Below are 19722 nucleotides of genomic sequence, written 5' to 3' on the forward strand. Positions count from 1 at the left end.
ATGGGCCTGGTGGTGGTGTCAATGGCTTTTTTATTGAGATGCTTTTTTGCTCAGTTGACGCAGAAATGTTACTGTTTCTGGGCCTAATTTAGAGTTACAATCAAACTGGTGATACAGATTTATCAAAGCTCGCCATGATGGTATTGGTATTTTTCTGTCTGAATACGAGACCACCTGTAAGAAATTGAGCTATCAGTTGAGAGGGTTGGAAGTCCCACTCAAATAATAAACACAATCCTTGTCAGGGTGAATGACAAAAAGTCCCTGTGGGCCATATGTATCAAAATTGGTTTTTGCGATTCTCAAAATGCAATTTTTAGCAAATCACGTTTTGAGAATCGCAAAACCAGATGTATATAATTTTAGCGATTCTCAGAAATTCTCAGAATAATGCAAATACTTATTTTGCGATTCTTTCATTGCAAAATCGCAAATAAGGAATCGCAATTTGATGAATCGGCAATTCAGGTGCAGCTTGATGACATCACAACCAGGAAGTTTTGACTGCCCATGCTGCACCTGATTGCCAGAAGCTGAGTGAGGGGCTGAGAGCAGAGGATGAGAACTGTGCACTGCAAGTGAGAGAAATAGAAATTGATCCCCAGGAGAAAGAGAAGCAGCAGGAGGAGAACATAAGAAAAAGTAAGCAGAAGTTTAGTGAGAGGTAGTAGGAGGTGCTCATTCGGGAAATGGTAGTCAGCCACGAGCTCCTGTTAGGAAAGAAATCCCTAGGTGTGCCAGAGGCACGTAAAAGGAAAATTTGGCATGAAATCCAGGAGAAGGTGAATGCCATCGCGTGACCCTCCGCACTGTGGAGGACCTCTGCAAAAGGTCGTATGACATGCGCCAAAGATCGAAGGAAAAGGTGGAATCAAGGTTGGCAGAGGCAAAGAAGACTGGTGGGGGAACATCCACTGCAACTGAGTCTATGCCCCTTGAGGAGTTGGTGGAGGGCACCCATCAGCCCGAGAGTGTCTGTGGTGTGGCTGACCTGGACAGCTCCAACCCCTCAAACACCAGACAAGGTAACATGCATGCCATTACTCCCCTGAAACATCACCACTTCACTCACACACTCAGGAAACACCCAGACACTAAACATGAATGCAACTCCAGTACATGTTAACAAGCACACCCAGCAATGCATTATGGGTGATGTAGTCACATGCACCAAACAGTGGAGCAGTGAGACACAGCAAGGTAGAAATCAGGATGAGTAATTCAGGAAAGGCAAAAAACAGACAGATAGTACTCATGTAACTCAAAATCTGAGAACTGTATTACATTACCAATGCGAGGCAGGACACCAAATTAATGTGTACATTTACATTCACAGCACTACTTGAAACACATGAATTAATTGCAGAAGGTGAGGATGCATACAAAAATGAAGACCAGACAGGGTAAAAGAAGCAGGATGAAGGGTAAAAGAAGTAGGATGAAGGGATGTTGCCAAGGGCCTGGTGCAGGTCACGAATGCCTGTGGACCAGCTGCAGGCTGCTGCCACAGGTGGCACAGGACCCCATAGCTCCTTGGAGAGTGAGGATCAGTCCAGCAGGAGCAGCATTACTCCACCAATTCCCCAGGACAGACGGCAGAGGAGTACACCCGATGACTCAAGGGAGGGCAGTGGACACCCGGAGCAAGGGGCAACAGGGGGTGCCCACAGGAGATGAAGTGGCATCAGTGGCACATGGCAATGGGTGAGGCAACACATTGCATCTTGACCTATGTATGAGAAACATCTTTGCACTGTGGGGCTAACATGTGCAAGAAATGGTGACACACATTAGGTGTACTTCAGGCTGTGTAAGAGAGGTGTTCCTGCACCTAAGGAAATAAAAAACGCAGTTGTGCACCAATCTGTAGCATTGCATCATTATTACTCACCTAGAAATAGTTCTGTGTGATCTCACCTCGTCTCTGGCACCCCGATGCCGCCCCGACACCACCTGCTGCTCTGCACCATGGAGCTGGGCCCTCCTCATCAAATGACTCGGAATCTCTGAGCTCCACTAGGGTGCCTTTCTTGGTGGCGATGTTGTGTAGCATGGCACATGTGGCCACGATTTTGCCGCATGTCTCTGGCTGTACTGTAGTGCTCCACCACTCTTATGGAGGCAGCGGAAATGGCTCTTAAGGATTCCAAATGTTCTCTCAATGGCACAGCATGTGGCTCTGTGGGCGCTGTTAGACCTCTGTAACCCCTGTAGTGCCTGGATTCAGGTACGGAGTCAGGATATAGTCACGTACAGCATATGTACTGTCACCTTCAGGGTGACAAGAATTAGGTTAAACACTGTCCTGCCACTTCAGACCTTTACTGATTGTGTGTTTTAAAGCCATGCATGTACCTAGCAGGTAGCCCTCACCAAGCTTGCCATCTGTGAGTCAGCGGTTTATTCCACTGTGGTGAAAAATGAATGAGTTGTGTGTGCTGCCCGGGTATTTAGCAACAATATCAGTGTAGACATGTTTGGCATTGCACACTACCTCTATGGTCAGGGAATGGTAGGACTTGCGGTTCCTGAACACAAACTCATTCTATGAGGGGGAGAGTGCGACATGGGTCCCATCTATGCAGTCAAATATGTGGGGGAATTGGGCTATCTGGTAGAAATCCTGCTTCATCTGATCTAGTGCCTGGTGTGTGCTGGGGAATTGGATGTGGTGATGCAGCCTCTGGACTATTGCATCAAGGAAAGCGTGGAAGAAGCACGACAGTGAACTCGGGGAGACCCCTCCTGCTGTGGCTATCACCCCCTGAGCACAGGACCAGTACATGGGTGGGAATGGTGTGTGCCCTGAGTGTGGGGTGTTCTAGTAAGGGTTTGAGCTCCTCTATTACGTCCAGGATGCTGTCTGCATCCAGCCTGTAGTTCACATGGATCTCCTCCTTGGTCTGCTGGAACAGGGTGATGCGAGCTCTGAAGATACTTTCCTGGCGTCTCCTTCTCTGTGCAGCAGGTCTGATGTACAGCACGTCTGATGTACAGCCTCCTGGCTATCACATACAGCCCAGCCATTTTGAAACCCCCAGTAGCATTTGGGCCTGATTAAATTGGTTGCACCTGGTTACCACCTGGTCATAGGTGGTTGTAATTGCGATTTTCACATATTCGCAATTTGCTATTTTTACATGCATCTCATTTTGCGAATTTGCTATTTGCGAGCAGGTTATTAGCAAATATCGCAAATAATGTGTCGCTGATTGCGAGTTCGCATATTTATTCACAGGTTGCCTGCCTCGCAAAATTGGTAATTGCTAAATTTGTGATTACCGTTTTTGCGCACTGGATCTCTTTCTTATATAGGAAGACAGTTTTGCAATCACAAACACAGTTTTTTGCAATTCGCAGTGTTTGCGAGCGCAAAACATATGGCTCTAAATTACTAAACATGTGGTTAATCCTCTCTTAGCTTGGCACAAAATCAGTCAGTCTTAACTTGGAGATAGTAAAGTAATTATGCAGCACACAAGCAGCAATAAATTGGAAACACAACACTAGAAAAATCCCACACCAATTTAAAAAAAGTATATGTTTAAAATTACGCCCAAACCAATTAAATCCAATCAGTAGAACTGGAGTAATGAATTATTTAAAACTTTGAATGAAAAATCGCACCTGAAAGATCAAAATGCCAACGTGTGTATCTGTGGCACAAGATGAGCCAAAGTCAAAAGTTAAGGCCGACCTCAATGGAGCAAGGATCAGATACAAGAGGAGGTTTGGGTCTGGTCTTGGCTTACCTTTGGACTTAAAAAATGTACGAGAAAAGTTCTTGAGAAGGTAGAGTCTCAGCGGGGCAAGGTAGCAGGTTATATCTGAGGACGTGTCCTCAATGATGGGGAGCCACTGGTTGACGGCTCGGTGAAGCCTTCAGAGAAGGCTGCTAAAATTCAGAATGGGAGTAGTTGGATTTCCAAGCTGAGGAGGTTGTATTCGATGGGGAACTGGTTGTCATCGAGCCCAGAGAAGATTTCTAGCTTCGGACTTTAAAGTTTTTCTAGAGCTCAGATTCTTACAGCAGGACAATGCTGCAGTCTGTAGCTGACAAGGGCTCAACAAGGCTGAATACTGCTGCTGGGAGGACTCTCTAAAGAGCATTTGCTGCTGCAAAGAAGAACGTAATAGGAGCTACTGTGAAGTCAAGCCAAACGGCAAAGCACCCTGGGTATATTGGCTGGCAGATAGGTCTTGATTTCTTTCCCTTGTCCGGGCTGTTTTACTTTACAATCTTTTCAAGTCCCAGTTTTTAAGGTTAAGCAGGAGCAGCACCACTAACACCACTTCCAAAGGCCCCAGACCAGGGGGCGCCACTTGAGGGGTATAGGACTCACTCCAGCAGAGGCCAGCAGAAGGGTTCAAGGCCAATGGAGATTGTCTTGTGTGTGTCCTTGTAGCTTACACAGGAGGTAGCCAGCTATCCCTTGGAGTCACTCTGGTGATCCTATGTTCAAGGAGCATGTGAGTCTTCCTTCCTCAGGCTTCAGGGCAATACTTCCAGCAGGAGGGCAGCAGGGCAGTTATTCCAGCAACAGGGCAGCAGATCAATGCTTCTTCTGAGTCTTTCACAGGTCTAGAAGTTACTGAAATGTGGTTCTAGGGGTCCAATATTTACAACGGATGCCATCCCTTTTGAATGGGGAGACATTATGTCCTTCCCTCACCTCTGGTTCTGGAACACCATTCCCTTTACCTGGCAAGGCTCCAAGCTGTCTGTGGTGACAGACAAAAGGTTGATGTCATGCTCTTTTGTGTGTGCTGAAAGCAAGCCCTTTGAGGTGTAAGTGGGGCACTGTACAGCTTTGCCTCCAGCCATACTGGGAGGATAGCCCATCCTGCCCATACCTAGTCTTCTTTGTGTCAATGTCTGGTAGGAATACACAAAGCCAGTCAAGAGGTCTTTATTCGATTTGCATCATAAAAGACAAAATACATAAGAAGGAACAGTTCATAAATATTTACATATAAGATAATAAATACGTTACATTTTAAAACCATGTTAAAAGAGTATTAAATTTAGACAATGATGTACAAAGGTCCCCTGACTACATAAGAGCAATACTAAGTTGCATCTAAAAACTCATAAAAACATATGCAATGGGAACTTCATTTACCAAGGTTGCGAATGCGGATTGACCAAGCCCAACTCACGAATTTTGTTACACCAATAGCAATGGGGGCAGAAGTATCAGTTTTTAGAATCCTAGTCGCTGCAGCGGCAGATCTAGTACCTAATAAGCGTCAAACTGGTACAAGCCAAACTTTTCTGGGTAACGAATACATAGGGCAGCAGAAGAAAAAGTGTTCAATATTCTCTACTGCTGTTACACAGAAAGGACACTTATCGCTACCACCAGTCGACCAGGAGTGCGTAAGCCCCCGCACGGGTAACGAACCTACTCGTAATTGATGGTACAGTTTACGATCATTTGGCTTAGTTATTAAGTCCCAGTAGGCTTCGTATTTAGGGGCATCCTTAACAACCAAAAATTCCAGTGACATGGAAGGACAAACAACCATGGTGGATCTCCTCTCAGCGATCCAGTGCCAATAAATATCTTTGAGTGCCTTTTTTGATGGAAAGGTAGCACGTGCTGGATCGAACCATAGTGCCTCCAGGCTCAGATTTTTCACAAGCATCCTGAGATGAGAGAACCAGGGTACCCTATGGGCCCCTTCAAGCCCCCTCACCTCAACGATGGCCTCAGCAAACAGGGTTAATTCGGGTGTGGTCCACAGACGACGCCAGAATGCCAGTGGTCTATATCGTACCACGTCCTCGATAGATTTAACACCTAAATCAAGCTGCAGGGGTAAGCAAGGTGTTGATTGTGGGAGACCAGTTGCCATTCTGAGGAACCTATTCTGTGCCACCCTCAGAGAGGATAAATCACTATACCCCCACTGTTCTGCACCGTAGATAATTGCAGGAATTATCTTGGAACCATAGATTTTTACCAACGGTGCCAGAGGTTTAGTGAAAGATTTTGCGTGCTCCTTCAATAAGGCTCCCCCAAGTTCAGCATGTTTCAGGGTCATAAGATCCAATTGGGGTTTCCAGCTCAAGTTCTCACTTAATGTGACACTCAAATATGTAAAGACCTCCGTTTGATCCAAAATGGCTCCACTCATCGACACCTTGGCCTTCACAGCCTTGGGGCCTCGCAGAACCATGACTTTGGTCTTGGAGACATTCACCTCTAACTCATGCTCGCTACAGAAACACTCAAAACGGGCCAGCGCGGACTGAAGGCCCTGCCTCATTTTAGAAATAATAAGAGTGTCGTCCGCGAACATGAGGAGGGGGATTTTCCTTCCAGCTAGGGAGGGGGCGTCCGTTGGAAAGTTAGAAAAATACTTAGTCACCCCATTAATAAACAATGAAAAAAGGGTGGGGGCCAACACACACCCTTGTCTAACCCCCTTGGTGACTTTGAAACTGTCGGTAACCTCCCCTGGACCACCCCATCTTACTTTAGCATAAGTGTTTGAATGCAGATTAATAAGCAGCGCCACCTGCTCTTTGGGCATGCCCAAGTCCAGCAAGACTTCCCAGAGCTTAATCCTAGGCACTAGGTCGAAAGTGGACCTAAGGTCCACAAATGCCGCAAACTGCAGACCTCCCCCTAGGTAGACCACCTTCCAATATAATAGCATAAATCTAAAAACTTGCTCTAAGGTCCCCATATGTTGCCGAAAACCCGCCTGGAGAGGACTTAAAACATCATAATCGGAGATCCAACTCTGGATCCTACCCAGAAGTAGGCGAGCCACAATCTTTTGTACAGCATCAATAAGGCTAATAGGTCGGTAATTAGCCGTTACTGAGCGATCACCCTTCTTATGAATTGGGAGGATCTCCGCCCCCAGCCAAGAGTCAGGGACTTTCGCAACCCTTGCCAGAGCATTGGCCAAAAGAACAATGTATGGGACCCAAAGGTCCTGTTCCTGCTTATACAAATCAGCTGGTATGCAGTCAGGTCCAGGTGCTTTACCCCCCGGGATAACCCTTAACACTGCCCTTACTTCAGTAGAAGTAAAAACCAGAGCTTCGTCAATAGTGATGGGCAGCAAAGTGGGAGAACTATTGACATTCGCTTTGAATTGGTTCCCATAGTATTCAACCCATTCCCTTGGCTCAACACAATTTGAGGGGGATGTATCCTGTGAGCGATTGCCCCATTTAAGCTGCCGCCAGAATTTAATCATGTTATTACTCTGGCAAGCCTCCAACAATTCCTTCCAACGGGCCTCGTCCCAGTTCTTCTTGGCAGTGGCCTGCACAGCTTTGTAGGTAGCCATGCAGCTGCGGATTAAGCTCTTATCTCTTGACTTTAGAGCGACATGCAGCGCCTTTTGCGACTCCCTGCATGCACTGTCAAACCAGGTTAGGGGTTTCAGCTTGTTTCTTCTAGGGCCAGTGCACTTAACAAAAAGAGTTTTAAGATTTGAAAAGAGATCCCTATATAATATGGTGATATTGTCCAAAAGGGCCGACTCTTGGCAGAACCCACTGATTTGAAGCATTGTATCCCCAAGCATGGTTCTGATCCTTGACAGAACCTCCTCATCAAGGGCTAGTTTAGGCCAACTAACCCTTCTTTCATTATTAGATAGTGAGACCTGTGGCAGGGACGCCACTCACACAGAGAGCTCTGCAAAGGTACCTTCTTTAATCGATAGAACCAAGGGATTATGATCGCTCTTGGCTCTACTTACTACCACCATATCCAGTAGACTGGGCCACATTTCCACATTCAACAGGATATAGTCAATTCGGGAGCCAGATCTGCCATTATCATAGGTCATTGCCCCCATCCTATCAGACTTCAGTCGCCCATTGACTGCACGCATTCCCTGATTCAAACATAGACCCTTCAAAAATATGGCTGATTGGGACCATTTCTTAATAGGTTGCAATTCCAAACCCGGGATGCCCCATAAAGAATCCTCATCTCCGGTGAACATACCATCATCCAGCCCCAGAGGTTCAAAACAGGTATTGAAGTCCCCCAATACCACCCTATTTGTATTCACCGGCAATGAACTTAAAAGACCCTCCAACACAAGTGCAACAGGTGAGCATTTTCCCCCTTGGATGCCCCGCATATAGATATTTACAATCACCATATTCAGACCTGAAGTCGAGTTTACCCGTATGGCCCATATATCGGGGTTGTCCAATGGGAGCTCCTCCACTGTTACTCCCACTTGTTGGCGTACCCAGATAGCTAGACCTCCCACTGGTCTGCCCCTTGCGCCTTTCACAGCTGGTCTAGAATAGTTCAAAAAGCCAGCACGAAATATAGGCCGAGTGGCCCAGGTTTCCTGGAAGGACCAAATATCAGAATGGTCTATGAAGGTCCCCCAGTCAGGCAGATCAAGCTTTTCAAGTCCCAGTTTTTAAGGTTAAGCAGGAGCAGCACCACTAACACCACTTCCAAAGGCCCCAGACCAGGGGGCACCACTTGAGGGGTATAGGACTCACTCCAGCAGAGGCCAGCAGAAGGGTTCAAGGCCAATGGAGATTGTCTTGTGTGTGTCCTTGTAGCTTACACAGGAGGTAGCCAGCTATCCCTTGGAGTCACTCTGGTGATCCTATGTTCAAGGAGCAGGTGAGTCTTCCTTCCTCAGGCTGCAGGGCAATACTTCCAGCAGGAGGGCAGCAGGGCAGTTATTCCAGCAACAGGGCAGCAGATCAATGCTTCTTCTGAGTCTTTCACTGGTCTAGAAGTTACTGAAATGTGGTTCTAGGGGTCCAATATTTACAACAGATGCCATCCTTTTTGAATGGGGAGACATTATGTCCTTCCCTCACCTCTGGTTCTGGAACACCATTCCCTTTACCTGGCAAGGCTCCAAGCTGTCTGTGGTGACAGACAAAAGGTTGATGTCATGCTCTTTTGTGTGTGCTGAAAGCAAGCCCTTTGAGGTGTAAGTGGGGCACTGTACAGCTTTGCCTCCAGCCATACTGGGAGGATAGCCCATCCTGCCCATACCTAGTCTTCTTTGTGTCACTGTCTGGTAGGAATACACAAAGCAAACTGCAGAGCTATTCACAGTCAGGATACTGACAAATGGTTAGGAAAAGAAAGTGGTCACTTTCTAAAAGGGGCATTTTCAGCATTGTAATTTAAAATACGACTTTACCATCAAAGAGGAATTTAAATTACAATTCATATCCCTATCTGCTCCCAATTCAAAGATGGCACATATTGCATGCAGTAGGGTAACCCAGTGTTAGTCAATGGAAGAGATAGACCTTATTGCCTTATAAAGTGGTTTTAGGAGTTTATCACTGGAACCCTTAGGTACATTTGCACTACTTTTTAAATACCATGCACCCAGATCTAGGTCATATCTTAGGGGGTACTAAAAAAAGGATGTTTTAGGCATTGCAAAAAGTAAATTTTCAGGTCGAAATGACACTTTGAATCTGCAATAAAGGCTGCATTGCCAGACATGTTTTAATTTAGTGGGTGGCACAATGAGTGCTGCAGGCTCACCAGTAGCATTTAATTTACGGGTTATGGCTACATATAGTACCGTAGATTAAGGAATACAAGTAAATTAAATGTGCCATTCGTGTGTAGGCCAATTTTACCATGTTTTACGGACAGAGCAGAAGCACTTTAGTACCGGATAGCAATGGTAAAGTGCACAGAGTGCCAAAGCCAACCAAATAAAATTCAGAAAAACAGGAGAGAAGAAGCATAATGTTTGGGGATGACCTGGCAGATGGGGCAAGTTCCAACACCACCATACTTGTATATCTTCTACAATGTCCTCTCCAACTCTAGGCATTTTACCTCCATTTCTGCGTTGAAGGAAGAGGCCTTGTACTAATGGTAAATTTTACCAACACAACACACTGAACTGGGAGGTTGCAAAAGGCAAATATTTGTCAGTTTAGGTTGCTTGCAGTTTGGTATACATAGATTTCCAGATGTCTGACACAGACTGAAGCTTCTTCAATGCTTCCTGAGGGAAACTAACTTAAAAAAAAAACCTTATTGATTGATTTTTTAGCAGTACATTCCAACAATGCAGTATTACAACATCCATGCATAGCAGAGTATATGGCTATATTTAGGCTTTCCTGTTTTCAGTTTTTATTTTTGGTAAATTCAGGTAGGGTTGTTGCAGTGATTTCAATATCCTAATAATCAGTGGTTATCAGTGGTTACGCATTTTCACACCATTAAAAACAACAGAAACAGTGTTTTCTGGTGTTTATGGAACGTTTTGCTTTTATTATTGCTTGCTTTCACACTGATAGTGCATGGTATATAGACAGTGTATGTACACTGTGTACAAGATCCAAATACATTTTTTCAAATCAAACTTATGTAGTACACTATACAATACTTCTTCAGTGAGTCTTTGATCATGTGCGCCCACTCTTTCTTTTTCATGTAAACATTTTTATGTGAAAAGTCCCTCTCAACATTGGCACTTGAGACAGGCAACACCAAAACAGCCAGTACACAATTTGCTAGCTCTGGGCACTGATATAGCTTTCCATGGCAATACTGGTGCACTTGAAGATTGCGATTCTCTGGGCAGGTTCTGCAATATTTGCGTTAAACTGGGCACTTATGCCTTCAGAGTTATTGAAGCGGTCATAAATGAAGCAGCACTTTTGAAACTACGGAGAAGATTCCCTTTATGGAAGGGATCTAGAACTTGTACAGAGTACCACAGTGAGGTTTCATTGACTTCAAATGCCATGATTGGTGAAGGGACATTTCTATGCATCATTGCAAGCCATTTATCATACATTGTAAAATAAAAGCTCCTAAATTTGTCTTCAACATTGCTTTGCTTACACCAAGTGGTAAGCACTCTAACATGGCACATGTTTCAGTGCCAAATTCACTAAATGTGCCACCCAGCCTACTCTCAAGGAGATGATTCACATCTACACCAATTATGCTGAACACTTGGCAGACCAGAGGGTTTTCAGACTCTATTTTTTTAATTATGTCCACTATAGCAGTTATGTTTTCCTGTAAATCTCAAGAATGCAGTTGAGTTTTCTATTCTTTTCACATCACTATCAATATGTGACCAAAGATCCTCACATTTCTTGCCTTTGGCATCATTACTCATCAGAAAGTCTGTAAATGGTTGCCACATGGATGATTTAGCATTCATAGCCTCTTCCATTGGACTGAGAACCATCAGCTAAGTGTAAGTGACACAGTTGGGATGACTCTTTCTTTGATGTCACACAAAGCACACAATGAGAAATGTTTGCGTTTTAGTTCCCGCGCATAACAAAACAGTGCATCAAAATGGACTAAAAAGTCAAAAGCATCCTTTCTTAACTCTGAAGATTGTAAGGATGCTTTCAGCATACCATCTAACAAGTGGCAAGGATCTCTTACAGGGAATAACTTTGGCTCAGGTATCAGTTTTGACAGGTCATCAAACAACTTTTTCATATACATAGCTGAATCACTGCAACTACAACCAATATCACTCCAATCTTTGTTGAACTTGGAAAGAACCTTTTTGAAGCAGCATTTCAAGTGACACTGTGTTAGACCCGTCTGCTTCTGAGAGTCCCCTCACCACTATGATTTCTTTTGTTCCCCTGTACCTCCCAAAATTTGTCACTTTTCTTTGTCTACCAGGACTTTTTATGTGCTGTCTCATGGGGCTAGATGTTCCTTGACGACCAGTTGTTCACCAGGCACCTGGCGAAACCTGTGACATTATAGACTGGGATTGGCAACCTGTATGAATGGCCTCAAAATGGTGCCCATTGTTTTTCCTCATGTGAGTGACTCCCCTTGGAGCCTCCATGAACTTTGGCCTTTCAAGGTTGTGGCGCCCTTTTACTTGGCGCGCATTCCTGACAGGAATTGCTTTATTTCCCTCAGGTACACAAAATGGCTGCTCTAGAACCACAGTATGGTGGCTGTTAGGGTCCCAAATACATCTCAAAAGTGCCATGTCATTGGCCTAGCCAGAGAAGGTTCTAGAACCTACTGGCACGAGCCAGCACCTCAGGGCACTGGCTATATAAGGTCCAGTCCCTGGTGGCCATTTTAGATGATCAAGAAGACTAGATTGGATGATGATGTTCCAGATCTAGATGAAGAAGGAGATTCCAGACTTGACACCAGATTGACACCTGCCCTGTTGACCCCTGAGGTGGCTGGTAGCGCGGGCAGTAGAGTAGCAAAGGTCATTGGCGTTGATCCTGACTGGCGTTCCAGTCAGCTGCTTGTGCGGTGACCTTGCGCCCACAGCGCCTGCCCAGCGAGTGCCTCATTACCCCCAAGAGACTGTGGCCGATTTCATGTGCCTCCCCGCCCCCCGGTGGTGAATCACGATAGACTCCGCGGGTCGCGAGGCGAGAGCAAGTTCGCCGCGACCGCTATCGTCTTCTGTGCCCCATTGCGACAGGCGCCTCCAGCGAGGAGCTCGGACGTCTCCGAGCCCCACCGGCATAGAGTGCTTCCTGCGCAGTCTGAAGGTGAGGTGGTGCACCGGGCGGGGAAAGGCCGGCCTTCGTTGGGCGGGACTACTGTCTCTGCCCCTCCCCAGTGAATTGGCAGCTGTAGCTGTGGGCGGGAACCATCCCTGTATGAGGAAGTCGGAGGGAGGTTCGTGAAGCCCCTGAGAACCCCGTCGCTGGCGTGAGAAGTGCTGTGCCCTGACTGAATCGTTTCCCGATTACAGCCGATGTGAGGCGGGCCCGTTTCTTCAGGTGGGGAGCGGCGTTGTAAAGGAACTGTGAACCGGCATTTATTTGACTGAGCGTGAAGATTGTGTGACCTCTCCGGCAGCCCGTTCGTCAGTCTAAAGACTTTGAACTGGTGCCGCCTGAGTGCTAGCGGTGACAAGGCTCATAGGCGCGCTTAGACCCCACCGGCAAGCAGAGATCTCACCCCGGTGGCAGCCGAGTGTAAATGAAGTGTTCACTGTGTTTCCTTGCCTTTTAGATACACGCGCATACTCCCCGAGTGAATCTTAAAGAGTCCCAATCCTCCTTTTGTGCCCAGAGAAGCCTGTATTCAATATCAGTGAAATCATCATAAACTGTAAGAGTTATCTTTCCAAACTGAAACGTATTGCAAGAGTAATGTTCCTGAAGTGTTTAATTGGTGGCAGCGATACCAGAATGAACATGTGTTTGTTTATCTAAATGAACCAGTCTTTATTCTGCTAAACAAAAGTGATATTTATTCTATTTATTGATGATATTTATTCCTGATATTTATTCTATTTATTGATGATATTTATTCCTGAACTTATTTATTGTATTTATTCCAAAACCGAAACCCAGCAAATTGTAATCAAAAGAAATGTGTATGTGCTTTCCTATTTGATCCCTATTCACAACAGAGAATTTTTATATAAAGGAATCGTATTTTTCTACAGCAGTGGTTTGGTGTCCTTCTTTTTGGTGACTGTACAGGGAGTTATTATTGGGTCAGAGCCGGCTTAGCACGATAGCCTTCACTTGCCTTGACACTTGAGCCAAGCTACCCCCTTTGTGCTGGGCTTGCCCATCGCAGGTCCAACACACTGCGTTCCATGTTTTCCAAAAGTCCGGTGTCATGTTTCACCACTATGCCAGATGCTTGGTGATAGCACTCTTTTCACATATACTTGTCATTTTACCTTGCATTGAATGTTTAAAGCCTGAGGTGTTGGCAATAAAACCTATTATCAATACTGACTCACTAGAAACTGGGAGCTGATGTATCTAGGGGTGTTACCCATTCTCTTTGGGTAAATGTGATGGCACATATTGGGAAAGATTGTAATGAAACCAGCCATTTTACGTATCAGTGAAATAATCAAATGCAGCCAAAAAATCAAATATGATTTTGATATTTCCTGATTTTATACAGTTTATATAATAATTAAACAAGACCTAAAACATGCTTCTAAACTCTGCAACGTTAGATCAAAGACCACAAAATTGAAAAAAATCAAAAGGAAGAAGAAACAATATTTTAGAGCCATCCCTAAACAAAAAAAACTCAAGTAGAATAATGTTAACCCAGTCTTTCTTGCTGCTACGGTTACATTGTATTAGGCCCTTCAGGAAGAAAATAAATTACTCTTTCACTCTTTTCCTTTCTTTGAAAGACATTTAGTTTGTGGTTGTGCAGTTGTTTTGTCAGTGTTTATATATTCACACTGGTGAGGGCTATTTCCCTCTTGGTGGAGTTTTATCAGTTATTATAGGTTTAAACCTAAAACCGGGCAGTCTAAGGCTTTCCTGTTTTCAGTTTCTATTTTTGGGAATTTCTGGTGGTGTTTTTTCAGTGTTTTTCAGTGATTTCAATACCTCAAAAAACAGTGCTTTTCAGTGGTTACTCATTTTCGTGCCATAAAAAACAAATGAAACAGTGTTTTACCGGTGTTTATGGAACGCTTTGCTTTTATTGCTTTTTCCATTTTTCTTCAGGAATTGTATACTGCTCTACATTTCAGAAGCTTAATACAGTCATGAAATACTTTCGATTGTCCTTTGAGTCTGCAGCTCAGATTTTACAAGCATTTGCAATGCAATAGGTCTCACATTTATGCAAGTTTAACTATTCGCATTGTAAATGACAAAGCCTTTTATTTATGCTTTAAAACGAAAATAAAAATACAAGGCATTGTTATTTGCAATGTCAATAGCTCAAACTCGCATAAATGCGAGACCTATTGCATTACAAATGCTTGTTTTAAATGAAAGTGTGAATTGGTCACTCAGCAAGTTGGAAGTTACAGTCTGTGTTCCAGAGTCGCTACCCCTCTCCTGCTCAGAGAGTGTTGCATTGCATTGTATCATCGATATAGCACCCTCACACGTGTTGTGTGTGCAAAGCGCTGTTTGGCACTTCATGTGATGTTTTTCAATGGAATAGCTGACTGCGCATATATTGCATTTTCTGCGTTGTTCAATAATCTCCCATACAACATAGAGGATAGCTTTTTGCTGTCAGAAACCTGTTTCAAATCACCCCCTGCAGTTTCGAGAAATAAACCACAAACTTAAAGGAAGGCACAAAAACACACACTTGGTCACAGCTGTTATCATTCTTTTAGGACTAAAGTGACAGTGTAAGTGCACACAATATTGCATACTGCATACATGTTGTTTTGAACATGTTCGATTTTTAACATGCTGTAGAATACAGGCTATTCATTAAGACATCACATGACATTCATTGCAGACTATATATGTAAACATATCTAAAAGGTGGAGGTAAAGGGATGAGAAGGAAAAAGAGAAGGAAGAAGAGAAATGAAGGAGGAGAGACAGATAAGGAGGGGGACAATGGGAGTAGGGAGAGGGGAGAGAGGGGAGGAGGTAGACAAAAGGAGGAGAGAGGGGAAGAGATAAAAAAGAAGGGTATCAGTGACATTGGAGGAAAGAGAGAGAGATGGCCAAAAGCAGAAATGGAAGGGGAAATTCAAATGAAGTAGCTTAGTTTTGTGGTGCGCTAATTTTGATTGGTGGTGCTTCCTACTGTCCGTTTGAAAGTACAGCAGAGGATTTAACACCGGCCATTTACTGCTGAGTCATGAGCTGCTTCCTGCAAGCAGTGCAATTTGGGCGCTTGCTATGCAGTGATCTGACCCTAGGCAGGAAGGTAGCTGTTACTACACTTTGGTCTTCTGAATTGAGTTTCACATGAAAAAAGTAAAAAGTGAATTTTTTCAGAATAAAGATCTTTATATTCCCATGGTTCATTTGAAGGTTTACATATTTTTGCTTAAGCATTATTTGTACAGTAACTAGTGCAGGATCGCCTTGGATTAGGCAATACAATTAAATATCTCATTTGCTTCGCTAAGCCTTCCCTGTCTGCTAGAAACGCAATACATTTCTGATGCATGGCTCTGCATTATCTCCAGCCTCAAAGAAGCTTACAGGCTGTTGCTCAGCTCTTTTCTCAACGTCTTAACATACTGTCGGACACACTGCACGATAAATGTGCTGGGTATGCACTCTAACATAGAGCACAATAATACAACACTGCAATTCTAACCATCCCCAGAGTGGAAAAGTGCAATGGTTAAAAATGTACACATAAAATAAGACATTACAAAATCAAATTAACAATCCCACTTCTTTAAACTTTCAGTTGCATCTCTGAAATGTATATATTTTTGTCCAGTCTTTGTAGTGTGATCAGCTGGAAAAGTGAGATGTAAAATCAAAAAGTCTTCAATTTAGGCGAACGTAGTGCACGCAAAGACGCAGTGTGTCACTCTTTCCAGGAAGTAAGGCCCGTTCTCTGATTTTTGCCTCCGTAGATCATGTGACATCTTGCTTGTCTGGTTCCCTGGCCACGGGAACATGGCCAGGGGAAATCTGATGTTCCTTGGTTGGTGGCTTCCCAGGCTACTGCCTGGAACTGCTTTGCTGTAGCACCAAACCTGCCAGAAGGTACCATCTGAAGTAGGAGGGAGATGTAAACTTGGGGTCACTAACTCCATTGGGGACCAAATCAGCTGTGGCACCCTAATAAAGGAATCTATAGCCTCTGCCACGGGGACAATTGCACATTTAAGAGACGGTATAAAAATAGATTGGAACACACTGTTAGCAAGCTGAAGGTCGCTCCTTGGGAGCATGTTCATAAAGTGGGGTTTCTGTTTTTGCTCCGTTGGTCCTTTTGGTTCAAGATCTGTTTCACCACCGAAGCCACTGATTCAAGTCAATTTGCACCATGCCTTGGTTTCCCTCCTGCATCACAATGCTGTCTCTTACACTCAGTTTTTATATTAAACAAATGCACTGGGGGCTCGGAGGAATAAGACACATCTTTTTCTCAATTTAGCAATGCCAGCCATCGCAGTCTGGCCAGGGCGAATAGCACGCAAGGAAGATTTGATACAGGTAGTGACCTTGCCGAGTATATTAATTATGAACCCAATCTGTTGGATGACCCCCGGTGGCCATGTGGAAAACACAAGCGAGTTCTGACATTCCACTCTTACATGACCACGGGGATCGAGTACGTGAAGCCGTCAAACCTCAAAGAAAGATATGAATGAGACCTTCAAGGAAAAGTTCCCCTACATCAAGTTAACCCTTAGCAAAATCAAACGTGACATCCGTAAGCTTGCCCAGGATGAGTGTGACTACGAGGAACCCACAGTGGCCATGGCATTTTTCTACTTCGAAAAGCTGGCTCTCAAGGGGAAACTGAACAAGCAGACCCGGAAACTGTGCGCCGGAGCCTGCGTCCTATTAGCAGCTAAGATAAGCAGTGACCTCAGAAAGCATGAGGTGAAGCATCCCATCGACAAACTAGAAGAAAAGTGCCACTTGAACAGACGGGAACTGATGGCTTTTGAGATCCCGGTGCTGGTGGCCCTGGGGTTTGCCTTTCACCTGCCGGAGCATGAAGTGATGCCGCATTACAGACACCTAACCCAGAGCCCCTAGCACAGACCACCCTTCATAGGAGGTGTATCCTTGCAGACTGCTGGCTTCACTGGAATCTAGGAGGCAGCAGTTACTACTGGAAATGTAAATCAAGACTTGGAAATAGACCACGCTTTTGTGTTTTAATCGTAAAAAGTGAATCATTAATGGAGAAAACTTTCTCTTGTTAACTGCGAGGATCATTTCCTCATCGCTATTGCTGAGTTTTCGATGTGGTTCTGCTCACCATTTTGTGTTTGCAAGCCATGATTGCTTGTTTATGGGTTCGGCCGGGTATGACGGTACTTCGGCTGACGGGCTAAATAGTAGTGTCTTCTGCAAATGAAAAGTCCTTCATCCATGACCTGGCTGTGGTTTGGCGGGAACATCATCAGTCCCTGAAAAAAATGTTAGCTTTGGAAAGAAAACAATCTATCTACTCGTTAAGTAAATGGTATTTTTAAAGACCTGTGAAGTACTCAGTTGTGGCCGCAGTAACACAGACCACAACAACTCCTCTCTCCCCGCACTTGAGCCAGGCAGGGGGCCTGGTGTTGCTCTGGTCCTTGGGCGATTCACACCTCAGCTCCCCATGTGCAGACATGCAGTGTTTTTCCCTGACACCTCACGCCAGGCCACCACAGGCAGGGCAATGCTTTGTAATGCTTTGGCTCCACCAAGTGGCCAAAAGGTCCAACAACCATGAAAATCAGTGACACTCGGTTTAAACCAGGTCAGCTGATTTTCATCCGGTAGGGTACTTTCGGGTACAGTCGGTTTAAACCGAAATCCGGAAAGCCTAGGTACACTTCAATGACCATTTCTCCTTTGTTCCACAGGTGACCAAGAACTGACTACTGCAGATGACACCAACAACCTACAGAGCCAGTCTCCCCCTAGAACATGGACTCTCTGATGCAGACTCCTTAGATTCCTTGGATGCGGACCCAGAGCCTGGCCCATCAGGCCTGCCAGGGCGCAACAGGTCCCAGGCCCCCACTGTCCCCACCACCACCACTTCAGAAACAACAACTGCACTGACCCCTGCTGTAACGACCTGTGCGGCCTCCACCACCAACACCACTACCAGTTCTGCCTGTAACACTGTCCCTGCCTTAGAAGATACCCACCCCACCATAAAATTTGGGGAGGGCATGGAGAGGCAGCAGGTACGTCGAGTGATGGCTCATCAAGTCTGGGATAGCAGGGCAGGTGGGAGGGCAACTGGGGGACAAAACCAACAGGGCACTGGGACTGAAGCCCTGGCCAACATCGCAAGTGTCCTTGGGGCCTATGAACCCACCCAGGGACAAATGGGCCAGGTTCTGGAAGAAGTATGTGAGATCCGCTTGCTGCTGAGGCCCATGGACACACATATGGGCCAAATCGTGGACCTCTTGGGCCAGCTGGTGGGTGTCCTGAGAGACAGGCCTGCAGCCCAACAAACAGTTCAACCTCCCTCCAGTGGTCCGCAGGATGACAGTCCCACCACCTCCCATGCGGCCACAAAGAGGGATGAGTCCTCAGACACTGCTGAACCTACAGCAGAGACCCCTCCTGCCAAATTCTCAAGGGGCCATCCAATGAAAACCAATGGATCACATGGCAAAGCACAAGCCAAACGTCAGTCAAAGAGCTAGCCATGATGTCTCCTCTTTTCACCTTGCTGTTGACTTTGTTGACTGTCCTTACCCCCACTGCCATGTTGATGGCAGGCGTCTGTTGGACTGTGTCACCACATCAATGTGGTGACTACTCTATTGTCTCATGTACCATCACTGACAACTCATTGATTCACCTTTTTGTAAATATTCACTTCCCTGTCACATATACCTATTGTAAATAAACACTCTTTACACACCTATGTTTTCATGTCAGCTTCATGTTTATCACAGGATGTACAATGTTGACTCTGACTACAATGTACCAGGAGCACTGATTGTTTTGAGTCATTGAGAGACTAAAGGGACCTATGAAAACACAAGAGAAAAACATTCACTTGTCAAGTGATGGCATCACAGCCATTACACAACACTTATTATCAAGCTACTCAAACCTGCACAAATTACAATGAGCAACAGTACCAACATAGACATCCTGTAGCTGTACCTGCATAACTACCTTGTCCCAGAAACATTAACACTCAGCATAGAGCCAACAACAGGCAACGGTCACAAAGCTCCCCTAAGCTTTTTCACCAACAAAAAAATCAGCAGACAATGGCACCATTGTACAATGTCACTCACCTTCAAGGGAAGTAGCGGTTGATGAGCTATTGACGTAGGTCAACACCTTCCTCGTCTCCACTATCCTCTTCA

General features: G+C 45.1%; 1 pseudogene; it reads left to right on the plus strand.

Annotated features, from left to right (window-relative positions):
- LOC147729924 (CDK5 and ABL1 enzyme substrate 1-like) overlaps window positions 1–17425 on the plus strand; it is a 74627-nt pseudogene extending 57202 nt beyond the window's left edge.
- Window positions 17426–19722: the final 2297 nt, after the last annotated feature.

The sequence above is a fragment of the Lissotriton vulgaris genome, chromosome 2_1, assembly GCF_964263255.1.
Source record: "Lissotriton vulgaris chromosome 2_1, aLisVul1.2, whole genome shotgun sequence".
In the NCBI taxonomy this organism is placed as follows: Eukaryota; Metazoa; Chordata; class Amphibia; order Caudata; family Salamandridae; genus Lissotriton; species Lissotriton vulgaris.